Below are 13,225 nucleotides of genomic sequence, written 5' to 3'. Positions count from 1 at the left end.
GGAACGGTTGCTTGACAGATCGACTCAATTGTACGCGGTAATTCCATGTTTGCGACCGCGATGTTTCTTTTACCGCGCAGTTGTCATTGTAAAGAAATATATTATTACGCGATGCTTCTATTAGTCTATGCTTAGCCCGTAATTCGCGGCCATTAATTATCGCGAAAGCGCGCGATTAACCCTCCTCGTACGCCGCGTACACCAGGAGAAAATTATCGCGAGGGAATCTAAAAACTCTTCTCTTACACGGGCGTCGGAAAATAACGCGCGAGAACGGAAAATCCGTTTTACTTTAAATGATAAGCGCGATAAAAAATATACATATATGTATATATATATATATAACAGATTTAAAAAATTTTTTTTTCAATAAATATATATATATATATTTATTTATTTATTATTGAAAAAAAATAATTAAAAAAATCTATTTTATTCGACTTTTATAGTTACATCGAAAAATATAGGAAAAGAAACGGAAGTGAGAACTAGGTTTCTCTTCCTGTCGCGAAAGAGAAATATTTTCTCGTACGCTTCGTGCGATCTCATTAGCGTCCGATGCGTTTGACGTGACAAGACTCTCTCTCTCTCTCTCTCTCTCTCTCTCTCTCTCTCTCGACTATCTTGTAGATACATTATCGAATCTGCCTTTGTATATGCGAGTATATAGATGTCACGGATTTTGATGGATCGAGTAAATTATGCCTGGTAGTCCCGCCTGTTTGCTTTCGCGATGGTTTATTTGTCGCGGCTGTTGTCCGTGGAAAGCTGGATAAGATTATCGATTGCTTCATTTAATACTCGTTTCAGAGGATGAATATACGTGCAATGGGTCTTCGTTCCCGATGGAATCTCTCTACTTCGTATTCTTGCTCGATATCTCTTTGCTACAAACGCAACGCGACTAGCTATTATGAACGATCTCGGGATTATGGTGCGAGAAATTCCATCAGAGGCTGCATGAATATTGAAATAGGGAACGGCCGGAGGTCGCGAAGAGCATCTGCTCTCCGCAAAATCAGCGTCGCGAAATAGCCTGCGTCATAATTGCATTGCCATTTACCTAAATTTTTTTCCCCGACCGTCCGTTTGTAAGATACACACGCGACGCGCGTGTGTGTCGTGCGTGCCACGCGTCCGGCTCGGCAGGTGCTCCTTCGAAAACACGCTTGTCTCTCGCGCTCTTGCCCTTAATACATATTCCTCGAATCGGAAAAGAACCGAATATATATTCTCTTTACGTTACCTTTATATCTTTCGCCGCCGATTAATTCTACCAAATATTATTTATTATGAAAACCTTCCGCTTCAATTTTCTACTCGCGAGCGCAACGTTTCTGTTTTTACGCGCGAAATAAAATTATATTTGTGGGAATTATATTGTGTATTTTTTTATAATTGAGAAAATCTATGCATCTACTTCCTGGAAAAATATGGAAATCTCAGGAATTTTTTTATGAAGCTGAAGAAATCAGATAATTCATATGGAATTTTATTAAGACAAGGATTTTTTTTTTTTAATTCTCTTTGATAATGGAATTTATATTGTAATTTTTCAACAAGTTATGAATTATATGTTAAAATATAGGATGAATATATATGTATTTTATATATTTAATATTATATCTTAAAATATTAAATATACACTATATATTCTTTTTATAATGAATATATAGTATATATTTGATTATAATATTTAGTAAGGAAGAAAAATCTTTGAAATCATTTTTTTTTTGTAAACCTGAAGAAATGGAATTTTATTGAGACTGAAGGAATTTTTTATAAAAATTCTCCTTGATAAATTTATATTGTAATTCGTCGATAAGTTATGAATTATGTGTTTAAAATATATATTTTATATATTTAATATTATATCTTAAAATATTGGATATACAATATATATGTATATTCTTTTTATAATGAATATATAGTATACATTTTATTATAATATTTAGTGAGGGAGAAAAATGAAAATGTTATGCAAGTGGAAAAAAAATGTTTACCTTACGAATGCTATTCAGTTTTTTTAGTTTTACATTTGCCAATCTAGCACTTGAAACTTAAATACCTTTCTTTCGTATGAATGAAAAGTATTAGAAAACGATTAAAAAAAACTTATTTTAAGGAGTTGCAGAAAAAAAAGTCTTGAAAATATTCTCTTTACCCGGAATTTTAAGATTGGAGACCGTTAATTCGCCAAGTCCAAGATCCGTTTTGAAAGTGCAAGATGCATCAGCTTCGATCAATTCCGACCCCGGGGGAATAATAATCGTCACTCGATTTCGATTTTAGCTACTCGCGATCCGCAGGTGTTCCGCTCCTGGCAAAACGTCGATTACGCGTTTGCATCGTGACTCAATGATTAGATAGTAGCCAGGACTTTTCTCTTTCTCTCTCTTTCTTTCGGTGACTATTACAGACGGCCTACGCATCTCGATAAATTGCCTTTGATACGCATCTCAGGGCCGATCGTGTGCCGAGGATTTTCTCGCGAAACAAACGCTCCCTTCACGCATCAGCCGAATCGCAAAATCCTTGACTTTAGAGTGGGAGAAAAAGTTGAAGAAGTCAGTTCTCTCGCTGTCGTATCATTTATATGTTTAGTCTTTGATGAGTGAGCTGACATGATGTCGAATTTCCAAAAATATGAGAATAGCTATTGTAAAGTGAAATTAATACAGCAAAGATGTAGACTCATACAGTCCTTTCAAGTTGATTTATATTTTGTCTTTCGTTAGTTTAGTTAAATTTTGATTCATAGTTCATCAGCTTCCTCATCATTATTTCGTGAAACTTTTCCGCATTCCCTGGCTTGAAATTTTTGACATAAATACATTAATGATTAAAATGCCTTCCTCTGAATATATGTCAACGACTCCATCGTCGACGGTGCGTCCCGGCACGGAGCGCAAGGTGCACGTCGACCCCGAATACGATCGTATGAATCACGTGGAACGCGACCAAGGTATCATTACGCCGGCAATCACGGTCATTTGTCCCAGGCGTTCTAATTAAAAGTCGATCGGCCGGGGCTGAGTTACATTGCGGCGATACTCTTTTAAACGCATCTGCGTCGTGCAAAACGACTCGTCCGATCAATGAAAATCGACTAAATCGACAAGAGCCTATTATTTCGATCGCAAAATAATTCGATATCTGAATCAATGATATATCCAACTGAAAATGGACAAAAGAATTATGTATTTATTCTTGTGCATTTGTCTTATATATTTTACTTGTCAAATATGATTTAAGAGAATTATACAAGGTGTCCTATAATATACAAGATTTATTTCAGAGGAATGGATTTAGCATATTATATATATTAATTAATAAATATATATATATATATATATATATATATTTTTTTTTAAATATTATTTACGCATATTATTTTTCCATGTGCTTAATTATTGAATTATAATGCTCGAATATGTTGATCAAGCTTCTTCCTTTGTCTTGTAATTGTTATTTTATTCTCGTATCATTTTCGTTACAGTCAATAATTACGTTTCACTCGGTTTTATGCACTCTTACATTTTCAAACTCTTATATGATGCCATTAAAGGAACGCCGTGAGAAGAAGATGGCATTCTTCTCACGGACGATGGAGTCTGATTCTCGGTGTCTCGGTTTTAACGATTATTACGCACAGTAAATACCTCCGCAAAGAATCATCTAAATGAAACGAACCGAGGAGGGAATCGTACAAGTTTCGACCGTAAAATCGGCGAAACGTGCTATTGTTTTATACCGGCTGTAAATCTGGCCAAGGACTAACTAGGCTGCGATCGTTAATTCTTTTGCGGAGAATTCTTTTGGTTGAAGGTTTTTTTCTTTTTCTTTTTCTTTTTCTTTATTTTGTTTTATTATCTCCGATAACGTAATTATTTTTTTCGACACGACCTTGGCAGCTAACTTAGACATAAGCGACTTACACACGCGATCCGGCTCACTGATCGCTGTTCTGTGCCTAATGCGATCGTTAAATAGATCGCGGATACGAGATTGGCGAGGCTCGAAGATTGGAAAGTGTCCCCCTTAATGTTGCCCTGAGAACGACCCTCGTGCCGTCCGAGAAAAGCGATTTTCCGCTCGCTGGCCGCAGTTTTTCCCAGGGATCAATGGATCGGCCGATCGGCGACAAAATTCACTATTCCGTTCTCGGCCGACTTTGAAAGGGATTTAGGCCAACTGCTCGTTTACAATGAGGGTCAAGCTCGAGTTTTTCTATTAACGGCGTCATCGATAGGGCCGATACAGAAACACACTTTTTTTTTTTTTTTTCCTTAACACAGCAATTATCTTCTTCTCAACAATTCTCGTAACTTTACGTGTCTTCTTCCTTTAATGTTTCTTGAATTTATTGAAATTGAAAAAAAATTATTTCATCTTCTTCTGCAATTGTTATTTATAATTATTATAAAACAGAAAAAAATTTAAGAATGTTTGAATAAATGTGTTCTGCTATAAATTTATTGAAAATTATTTCATTTTTTTTCTGCAATTATTATTTATAGTTATTAAATAATATAATTAAACAAAAAATTATTAAATCAAAGAGAAATTGAAGAATAAAATTTCTGAAAAAAATATGTACATATAAATGTACATATTATACGTTAAGATTAAATATTCGTGAAAGGATTTCATATTAAAATTGAATGTGTGTCAATATCCTTGAAGAGATTAAGATAGAGCATAAAAATGATAAGGTTTCTCCTCTATTTTTGATCTTCCGCTTCTGCTTTTACTTAATATCTCATTTTTCTCGCGTACAGAAGATCGCTTTTTAAAAGGACCTAAATTCCTCGTCGGCTCGAGTCGATAAAGACTAGGGGGGGACCTTCTCCATCGGACCGGACGAGCCGAGAGGGAGAGAAAGAGCTCTCAAAGTAATATTATTTAACCGTTAAAGTCAGTCCTCGTTAGGCTCTCGCCGATAGAGGCGTGGGTCGTGTCGTCGTATATTAGTTTGGAAACGCCCCCGCGGATCGAAGGGGGTGATGGCACGCGAGATTAATAGCCGTGGGGTCAAGTACGTCGGTATATATACACGCGAATTACCTTGGAAACTTACGGCCGGCGTTGCTTCTCAGGTTGTTCTCTGGAAGCGATCGAAAACGCGAACTCTCGCGGGAACTGGCCGGAGGGAGGAGAAGGAGAAGGTGGATTCAGCCCGATTCGATCTCTCCTCCAGACTTTTCTCGAGGCTGTCAGATCTTGTCGACACGAGAGGAAAAGAAATCGCATGAAAAAAATTCCATCCACAAATTATCGGTGGAAAGAAAATTCGGGTATTTGCTTCTCAAGTCAATGACGAATAGCCGTCATTGCTATTAACAGCGACCTATTTTTATAACCCTTCCTTTCGCATTTCTTCGCGCTGACTTGAATTTCTAATGAAACAATGGAAAATATGATTTCTCGCAATGCCGATCAATCATCAATAAAGATCGTGATAAAATCGATGTCTGTTTCGTAAAGTGAGTAATAATAAGTTCGAATAATATCTTTACAGAATATATATTCCCTGGAATTCCCAGGGATTTTTTTCGTACCCGGAAAAATCAGGAAATTCTCATAGAATTTTATTGACATTCATTGTCAGGGAATTTTTTTAAATTATCTTTTTTGATAATTTTGCTTTTACATTGTAAATAATTGGCAGACCAAATAAATTATATGTGTGTTTAAAGTATATTATATAAATATATATGTCTATTTTTATTCAAATGTTTTAACAAAATATTGAATATGCAGAATACAAATTTTTGTATTAATTTTTATTGAATTTTATACAAGTAAAAAATGTTAAGAAAAGATAAAGAAAAATATACAATAAAATAAACTTATTTTAGAAAATTAATAAGTCTTGAAAATATTCTTTTTATTTGAATTTTTAGCAAAAATACGTAGAAACTCAGAGAATTTTTTTACAAGATTTGAATAGATGGATTCTCATGTAAGAGTCTTGAGAATTTGAGAAACTTCTGACATTTTGAACGTTTCTTCCTCTTCTTTCTTCCCTTGCTGTCATTTTTTTTGTCACTTTGCGAATCTCACATGATCATCTCTGATAGTGATCGTAATGTTTATTTTATCGACAGTCACGATCAGCTCGATGCGAACTTTTACAACATTGCTGATCTCATGCGAGAGACAGAAGAGAGGGAAATCAAGTGAGATACGGGAACGTTGAGCGAGACGGACACGACGTATACGACTCATACGATTATAATAGAAAATTATTCACGTATTACTCAATCGTTCGATTAACTCGGCAAAGATAATGGCACAATTGTCTTGTACTTTTTTAAACGCGCCGCTCGCGAGCGACGATTTACGAGCCTGTTAATATCGCTGATTTACTTTCAACCGGTGCGGAAATTCATGTGTGTGTGTGTGTGTGTGTGTTCGCGTATGTGTGTCGCGTATGTGTATGTATGAAAACAGATATCTATTAAAATTTATTCGCGTTATCGACGATTCCGGACTCTTTGTGATTAATGTCGGGGTGTCCCGCGTTACGTGATCATCCTCGCACGCGGGCGATTGTAAAAATATGTCGGCAATCGGGATGCTACGATTGATTAGTCACTATGTATAAAATATTGAAGTCTAAAAATTGAATTATATATGAATTTATTTTTTCACTTTCTCTTGCATGAAATCAACATATCACTAGAAAGCAATAAATAGTCATCGATAGTTTCATTGTCAGTTGTTAAATATAGATATATAGCAAATTAATAAAATCTCACTAAAAAAAATCATTGATAATTATTTCAATCTGTGATATTTGTTAAAAATGTGTTTTATATATAATAACATAATTTTATATTCATTACATATATTAAATAAATTCATAACAATGTATTTTATTAAAGAAATATCTGAATTGTTTATCAAGAGTTAAATTTTTAAAAAATAATTTTAACAAGACTCTTGATCAACAATTCAGATATATTATTTAGAATATATTAATATTATATTAATACATTTAATAAATTTCAAGATTCATAAATTTGACATTTTGTAATTTTTAGCCTTTTAAAATATAAAATTAATAATTAATTTGTGAATTAAATTAAAGAATTGTCCTGTAGAATTAAGATTTTCATTTTCATGAATTTTTATACAGTCACTATAAAAAAGTGAATTTATATTTAATATTTATAAAAATAATATTTAATAGTAAGCTATTTTGAGATTAAATTACATTCTGATAAATTAATTATTATATTAATACGTCCAATACATTTCGAGATTCATGAATTTGACATTCTGTAATCATATACATATATATAATTACAAGGGAAAGTTAAAGTTTTTAAAGCTTTTTCTATTTATTTTGGATGATATTTTTTAGAAAAAATCTTATACGTATCTCGAATAAATCATGTGTGTATATAACTAGTATTAGAAAAATTAGAATTTTATATATATATATATATATATATATATATATATATATATATATTATTCGAGATACGTATGAGATTTCTTTAAAAAAACAGCAATTTAAAATAAATAAAGAAACCTTTAATACCTTTATTTCTCCCTTGCAAATATATACGATTCCTGAGAATTCCTTTTTCCAGGGAGTGGACACTCCATTTAAGAGTCTATAACTGAAATAAAATTCTCTCTCTCTCTCTCTCTCTCTCTCTCTCTCTCTCTCTCTCTGAGAAAATTGGGGAGACTTATTCTAGATACATACACTGCATTAAAATCTGGAAGAAAAAGGACGAGAATGAAAATCAAACGCGCCATCGTTTTTGCTCGGTTGGTAGGATCGGTAATCCGTAATCCTTCGATAAATCTCGCGAGAAGGGACATCGGCTCGTCCGCTCGCCAATAAAGCGAGATCCTCGAGTTTGTCCCCCGTAATGGGCCGCGGGGGACATCATGCGATCGCGTGGTAACGCGGAAGACGCATTACTTCCACCGTTGGTATCCGGGCATTTGTCCAGGCCGACGCGTCCAGGAACCGGACCCGCGGAAGGGAAACCGTCGCCGGCGCGCGGTTCGACGATTTAGTGCCCGACTTAGATCCACCCGCTCCCGGAATCGCGCGTTAGGGGCGACTCGTCGTCGCGTGTCCGCTCGTACATCTTTTTCCAGCGATCGCTCCCTAATCATTTCCGGATCTCGCGTTCGCCGCTTCGAAGAACGCCCTTGGGAGGAACACGAATTGCGATCGCTACGATATATTGTGAAGGATGCCTTTTTCCAAGTAGGCGTTTAAGGAACCAGGCGGATCAGCTGTCAAAAGTTAACTCATTTCGAGATTCATGAATGTGTTTCTACAAGCACTTTTAAAAATTAGAAAATTAATAATTAATTGATTAGAATGTAATTCAATCTCAAAATAGCTATTAAATATTATTTTTATAAATATTACGTGTGGAATAAACATTATCTTTATATCAAATTTTTTTATGACTCTACAAAAATTTATGAAAATGAAAATCTTAATTCTACGGGAAAAATCTTTATTTTAATTCACAAATTGATTATTAATTTTATATTTTAAAAGACTGAAAGTTAGAAATGTCAAATTCATGAATCTCGAAAGGTATTTAACATATTAATTTATAAATATGTATCTCTATTTTTATATCTTCAATGCCTTGACAAAATATTGAACATGCACTGTATATTTTTCATTGTAATTTTTGTTGATAAAAAGATGTAAAAATGTTACGCAAGTGAAAAATGCTTATTTTACAAAAGTTATTTACAGTTTTTTTCCAGTACAAATCTAATACTAATAAAAAGTTCTGTATTTTTCTTTCGAATAAGCGAAAGCATTAAAGAACGCACACCATAAAAAGCTTATTTCAAAAAATGGCACTAAAAAGAATCTTGAAAATATTCTCTTTACCTGGAATTTTAAACAAACATGTGTGAAAATTGTTTCACAAGATTAAGGGAACGTCGAAATATTTTTTTTGGAGATCAAGATACACGAAAATAATTTGATTAAGCCTCTATCTTTCTCTCGAGAAAGAGAGAAAAGTAAGAACGAATGCGAAGGAAACGTTAACGAGGCCAAAGTGACTGGCGCGTCATGTTTTCCTTTTTTCTTTTCAGGTCTAAACCAAGGGCATCCGAGGGCGTCTCGATCGGAGTCGGCCGGAGTCGCGACTGTTTCGATGGTTTATCCTACGATACAGGTGAAAACGTAATTAAGGATCCCGCTTATTAAACCGCGTTTGCTCGCCGGCGCATAAGGGCCTACGCGAGCGAGAGGCGAAATAACCCCGGCTCCATGGGTGGCACGGTTAGCAGCCCATCCATTTTTCTGACTGCTTGTTGTTTCGCGCCGGGGGTCCGGAGCTCCTTCAATCCTCGAACCTCCCGGATCCACCCTATAAAAACCTCTTGCTTCTGCTACATCCCGTTCCGAATCCGCGAGGGCAGCGGCCATAAAATGCCCTCCGGAAATCGTTCGCTCTCGGAAAAATTATCTCTCGATTGATTTTTTTCTGAAATCTTTCGTTTTTATAAGCTTCTGCATTTTGTGTATATATGTATATCATAAGCGTTAAATTACCTATTAAATTGATAAACTTCTCTTAAATGGAATCAGTGTATTATTATCATCACTCTAGTGAATGGTCACTGATGGTTTCAATTAATGAGGTATTGCAAATCAATTAAATCTCATTTTAAATCTTATTTTAAAATACATATTATATATGAAATAAAAATTTGTAGCAATATGTTTTGTTATAAAGAAATATCTGAGTCTTATCAAGAATTTTCTTAATTTATTTTATAGATTTATCAAAAATATATATATATATATATATTTAAATTTAAATTTGGACAACTAGTTGTACATTTTTTATTTCCAGATATGTAAGAGTTTTTCCCCAAAATAGCAATCCAAAATAAATAGAAATAGTTTTAAAATCTTGCACAAATATTTATAATATTTATAATATTATTATTTTTTTCAGTGAAATTTTATTTTTAACCTAACCACTGGAACATAAATGGAAGGAGCTTAGTTTTCACTGAAGATGATGAGCGAAATACTTATTGATCTTTGGTGAAACCTTGTGTCATCGCTTTAACCGGTGACATTTTTCACTGCTTTAATTTAAGAGGATAAAAGTTAATAGCATCATCGTATTTTCTCGGTAACGTTAACTCTCACGTAAATAATGTTATTTACGCGGTACATCCGATAAATCTCGCGACCGAGTCTCTCTCTCTCTCTCTTTCTCTGCGTAAGTCTTTAGAGGACCGTCCGAGAAATCAATTCGAGCGTAAAATGCCGATGCGTTCCGGGCGTCAGACGGTGAATCGTCTCTATAAACGACGTGACACTTCCTCCTGCGGGTACCAATCGCGGTGAGATTCGGTCTCCTCAAGCGAGATTCCTCCTTCGATCTCTCGAATCCCTTTCTTCCTCCCCCCCCCCCACCCCTCCCTTCATCTCTTCGACGAGGTACGCAACCAACGATACGCGCGCGGGCTCCACCGCGTGATTCTTACGAGCCAGTCACGCCGCCCTCATCAATCTTGTTCGATTATTCCGTGATGGGCGAAAAAAAAGCGAGCGACGCGAGGCGCGGGAGGAAAGGGAAAAAAGAGAGAGAGAGAGAGAGAGAGAGAGAGAGGGAACGAGACAAAAGGGAGGCACGAGGTGGGCCGTTATAAATGGTAAGGCGATTTGATTTCTATTAGGCGACGTATTGTTCGCTCCTCGTGAGGGAAAAAGGAAAGGGGGAGGGGGAGGGGGGAGACTGCGCCGCTACAACGAGCGGGCCCTGGTATTAATGAATTTGTGGTCGCTCGCGCGGACCCCCGGATCGGCGCCGCGCCGATCCGGTTCGTTTATACAGTCGAAGCTCCTTACTCGCGGAGTAAAAATTTGTAACCATTCTTTTTATTCGCGAAAATTTATTTTGTATTCGCGGTCAAAATTTCAATTCTGTGTTCCATGACCTTTGCGAATTCTTCATAAAAACTGATCCTTCGATGAAGAGAAGTCTGATTTTTAAAAGAAAGTGAAAGAAGCACGGGCCGAATATAAGCTTGAGTTCAAGAAAGTGTCGCAAAAAGTTACCAAATTTCTTAAACATTTTAATTTGATATTTGATTGATAATTTAATAATATTTAAGGAACTTGTTGCAATTTTAATTTTAATACCGTATGGATGCAAGAAAATATTATACAATTATATTGAGTATTAATTAAGTGTTTGATATTGATTTCAAATGAAACCATCTTTTTAAATAACATTTTTCTTAATTTTTAATTTTTTTAAACGCATCCCTTATATTTACGGTCAAAATTCCAATTCTATTCTATTATCTTTGTGAATTCTTCATGGAAACTGAAAAATGACTCCTCAATAGAGAGAAATTTGATTTTTAAAAGAAAGATAAAGGAAGCAATGGCCGAATATTATGACCAAATTTTTTAAACAAGTTATGGTAATTTAATAATATTTAAGTAACTTGTTGCAATTTTAATTTTAATAACGTATGAACGTCAGAAAATATTATGCAATCATATTGAGTATTAATTACGTATTTCATTATTGATTTCAAATGAAACCATATTTTTTAAAAATATTTTCTTAATTTTTAATTTTCTTAAACGCATTCCCTATATTCGGTCGAAATTTCAATTCTATTCTATTATCTTTGCGAATTCTTTATAAAAACTGATCCCTCAATAGAGAGAAGTTTGATTTTTAAAAGAAAAATAGAAGAAGGAATAACCGAATATAAGCTTGAGTTTAGGAAAGCGTCGCAAAAATATTTCCGATTTTTTAAACAATTTCTGATAACCATCTAATAATATTTAAGTAATTTATTGCAATTTAAATAATGTAAGCTAACTAAATTTTAATAACATGTGGATCTCAGAAAATATTATGTAATCATATTGCGCATTAATTGCGTGTTTAATTGTTAATTGGAAATAAAATCACTTTTTTCTTATTTTTTAATTTTCTTGAACGCAACCCCTATGCATTTTACTATATTCGTGACATTTGGCGGAATCCATCCCCCACGAATAAAGAGCTTTGACTGTAATCACGCTTCGATCGACGAGGCCTTATCACAAATTATGGAAGAGTTACATAGATATGATAATAGATTTCGTCTCAATCGCTCGAATTCCTGAATAAACGCCATTACGTATGTAATTACAGAGATTAACGTGAATTTTTATTCAGGATTGATTCTCGAAGGATTATTTACCGCGATGCTGACCGTCACGCGGATGATTAATGCGCGATAATGACGGCGTAAAACTATTGTAATCGCGTATATTAATTATATATTATACACTGTCTGTACAAAATAAATTGATTACACCTTTCGATGTTTCTATTCGCGGCCGCATATGATTATTGCTCGTTTCGATATTAATTAAAGCGTCGGGGTTTCCCGAGATTTATTTCTACATTTCTCGCGAGAGATGGAAAGATGATTGAATTGACTAATCTTTGATTAAATCGGCACGGCTGCGATTGATCCTAATTACCGAGCGGAGATAATGAATGGATATCGACGGGATTTTCATATTAACGGCGAGTTTTTCATCGAAAGATGAAACTTGTCGGCGGCAAAATGTGCGATTCCTTGCCGCGCGATAATAATAACATAATTACATTAATCGTCGGTAATTAAATGGGACGCGAAATTAACGTGGTCGAGCGATAATAGCTTGAGCAAACAATTAAAATGCAAAACGATAACGCGGTGAAAATTATCGATAAAGGCCACGAGGGCCGGATGAGGCGAGCGTTGTAACTCGCGGTTTACATCATCGAACGCGGTTCGATGAGTCCGATGACTAAGAATATATACAAGAGGCATTTTTGCTCCTCTATGGCTAAATATTACTTTCGTTTTCTCCCATTTACGTAACAATCGACGCCGTATTCAAGGATTGTATATCGGAAATATATTTTTTAATCAGCTCGCTGACTCTGTAGTCATTAATCTCACATAATCATTCATTCAATTCAATCTCTCTGCAAGCATTAATTTTAATTTTTCATTAACGTTAATATTAAATTTAAATGTAATTTTACGTAAAGAAAAATTCATGTATGTGACGTGTGAATAAAATTGATATGTCGGTTCAATGAATATGTTAGAAAATTTTGATTCTGGAATTTATTTAAATATATGGATACGTGTCATTTATTAGAGTTTAATAATTTATTTTTTTATACATTATATT

General features: G+C 34.6%; 1 long non-coding RNA gene across 4 annotated transcripts in view; it reads left to right on the top strand.

Annotated features, from left to right (window-relative positions):
- Positions 1-13,225, top strand: part of LOC140673179 (uncharacterized) — a 173,185-nt gene that overhangs the window by 159,151 nt on the left and 809 nt on the right. For 3 of the 4 annotated variants that reach the window (XR_012048017.1, XR_012048019.1, XR_012048018.1), the window contains exon 8: positions 9,100-9,182. This is a non-coding gene — a long non-coding RNA (uncharacterized lncRNA). Of the gene's footprint in view, positions 1-9,099; positions 9,183-9,971; positions 13,156-13,225 lie in introns of those variants that run through there. The other variant, XR_012048016.1, reaches the window with a different exon arrangement.

This window comes from Anoplolepis gracilipes, chromosome 14 (assembly GCF_047496725.1).
Source record: "Anoplolepis gracilipes chromosome 14, ASM4749672v1, whole genome shotgun sequence".
Lineage (NCBI taxonomy): Eukaryota > Metazoa > Arthropoda > Insecta > Hymenoptera > Formicidae > Anoplolepis > Anoplolepis gracilipes.
This window is presented reverse-complemented; position numbering and strand designations above follow the sequence as displayed.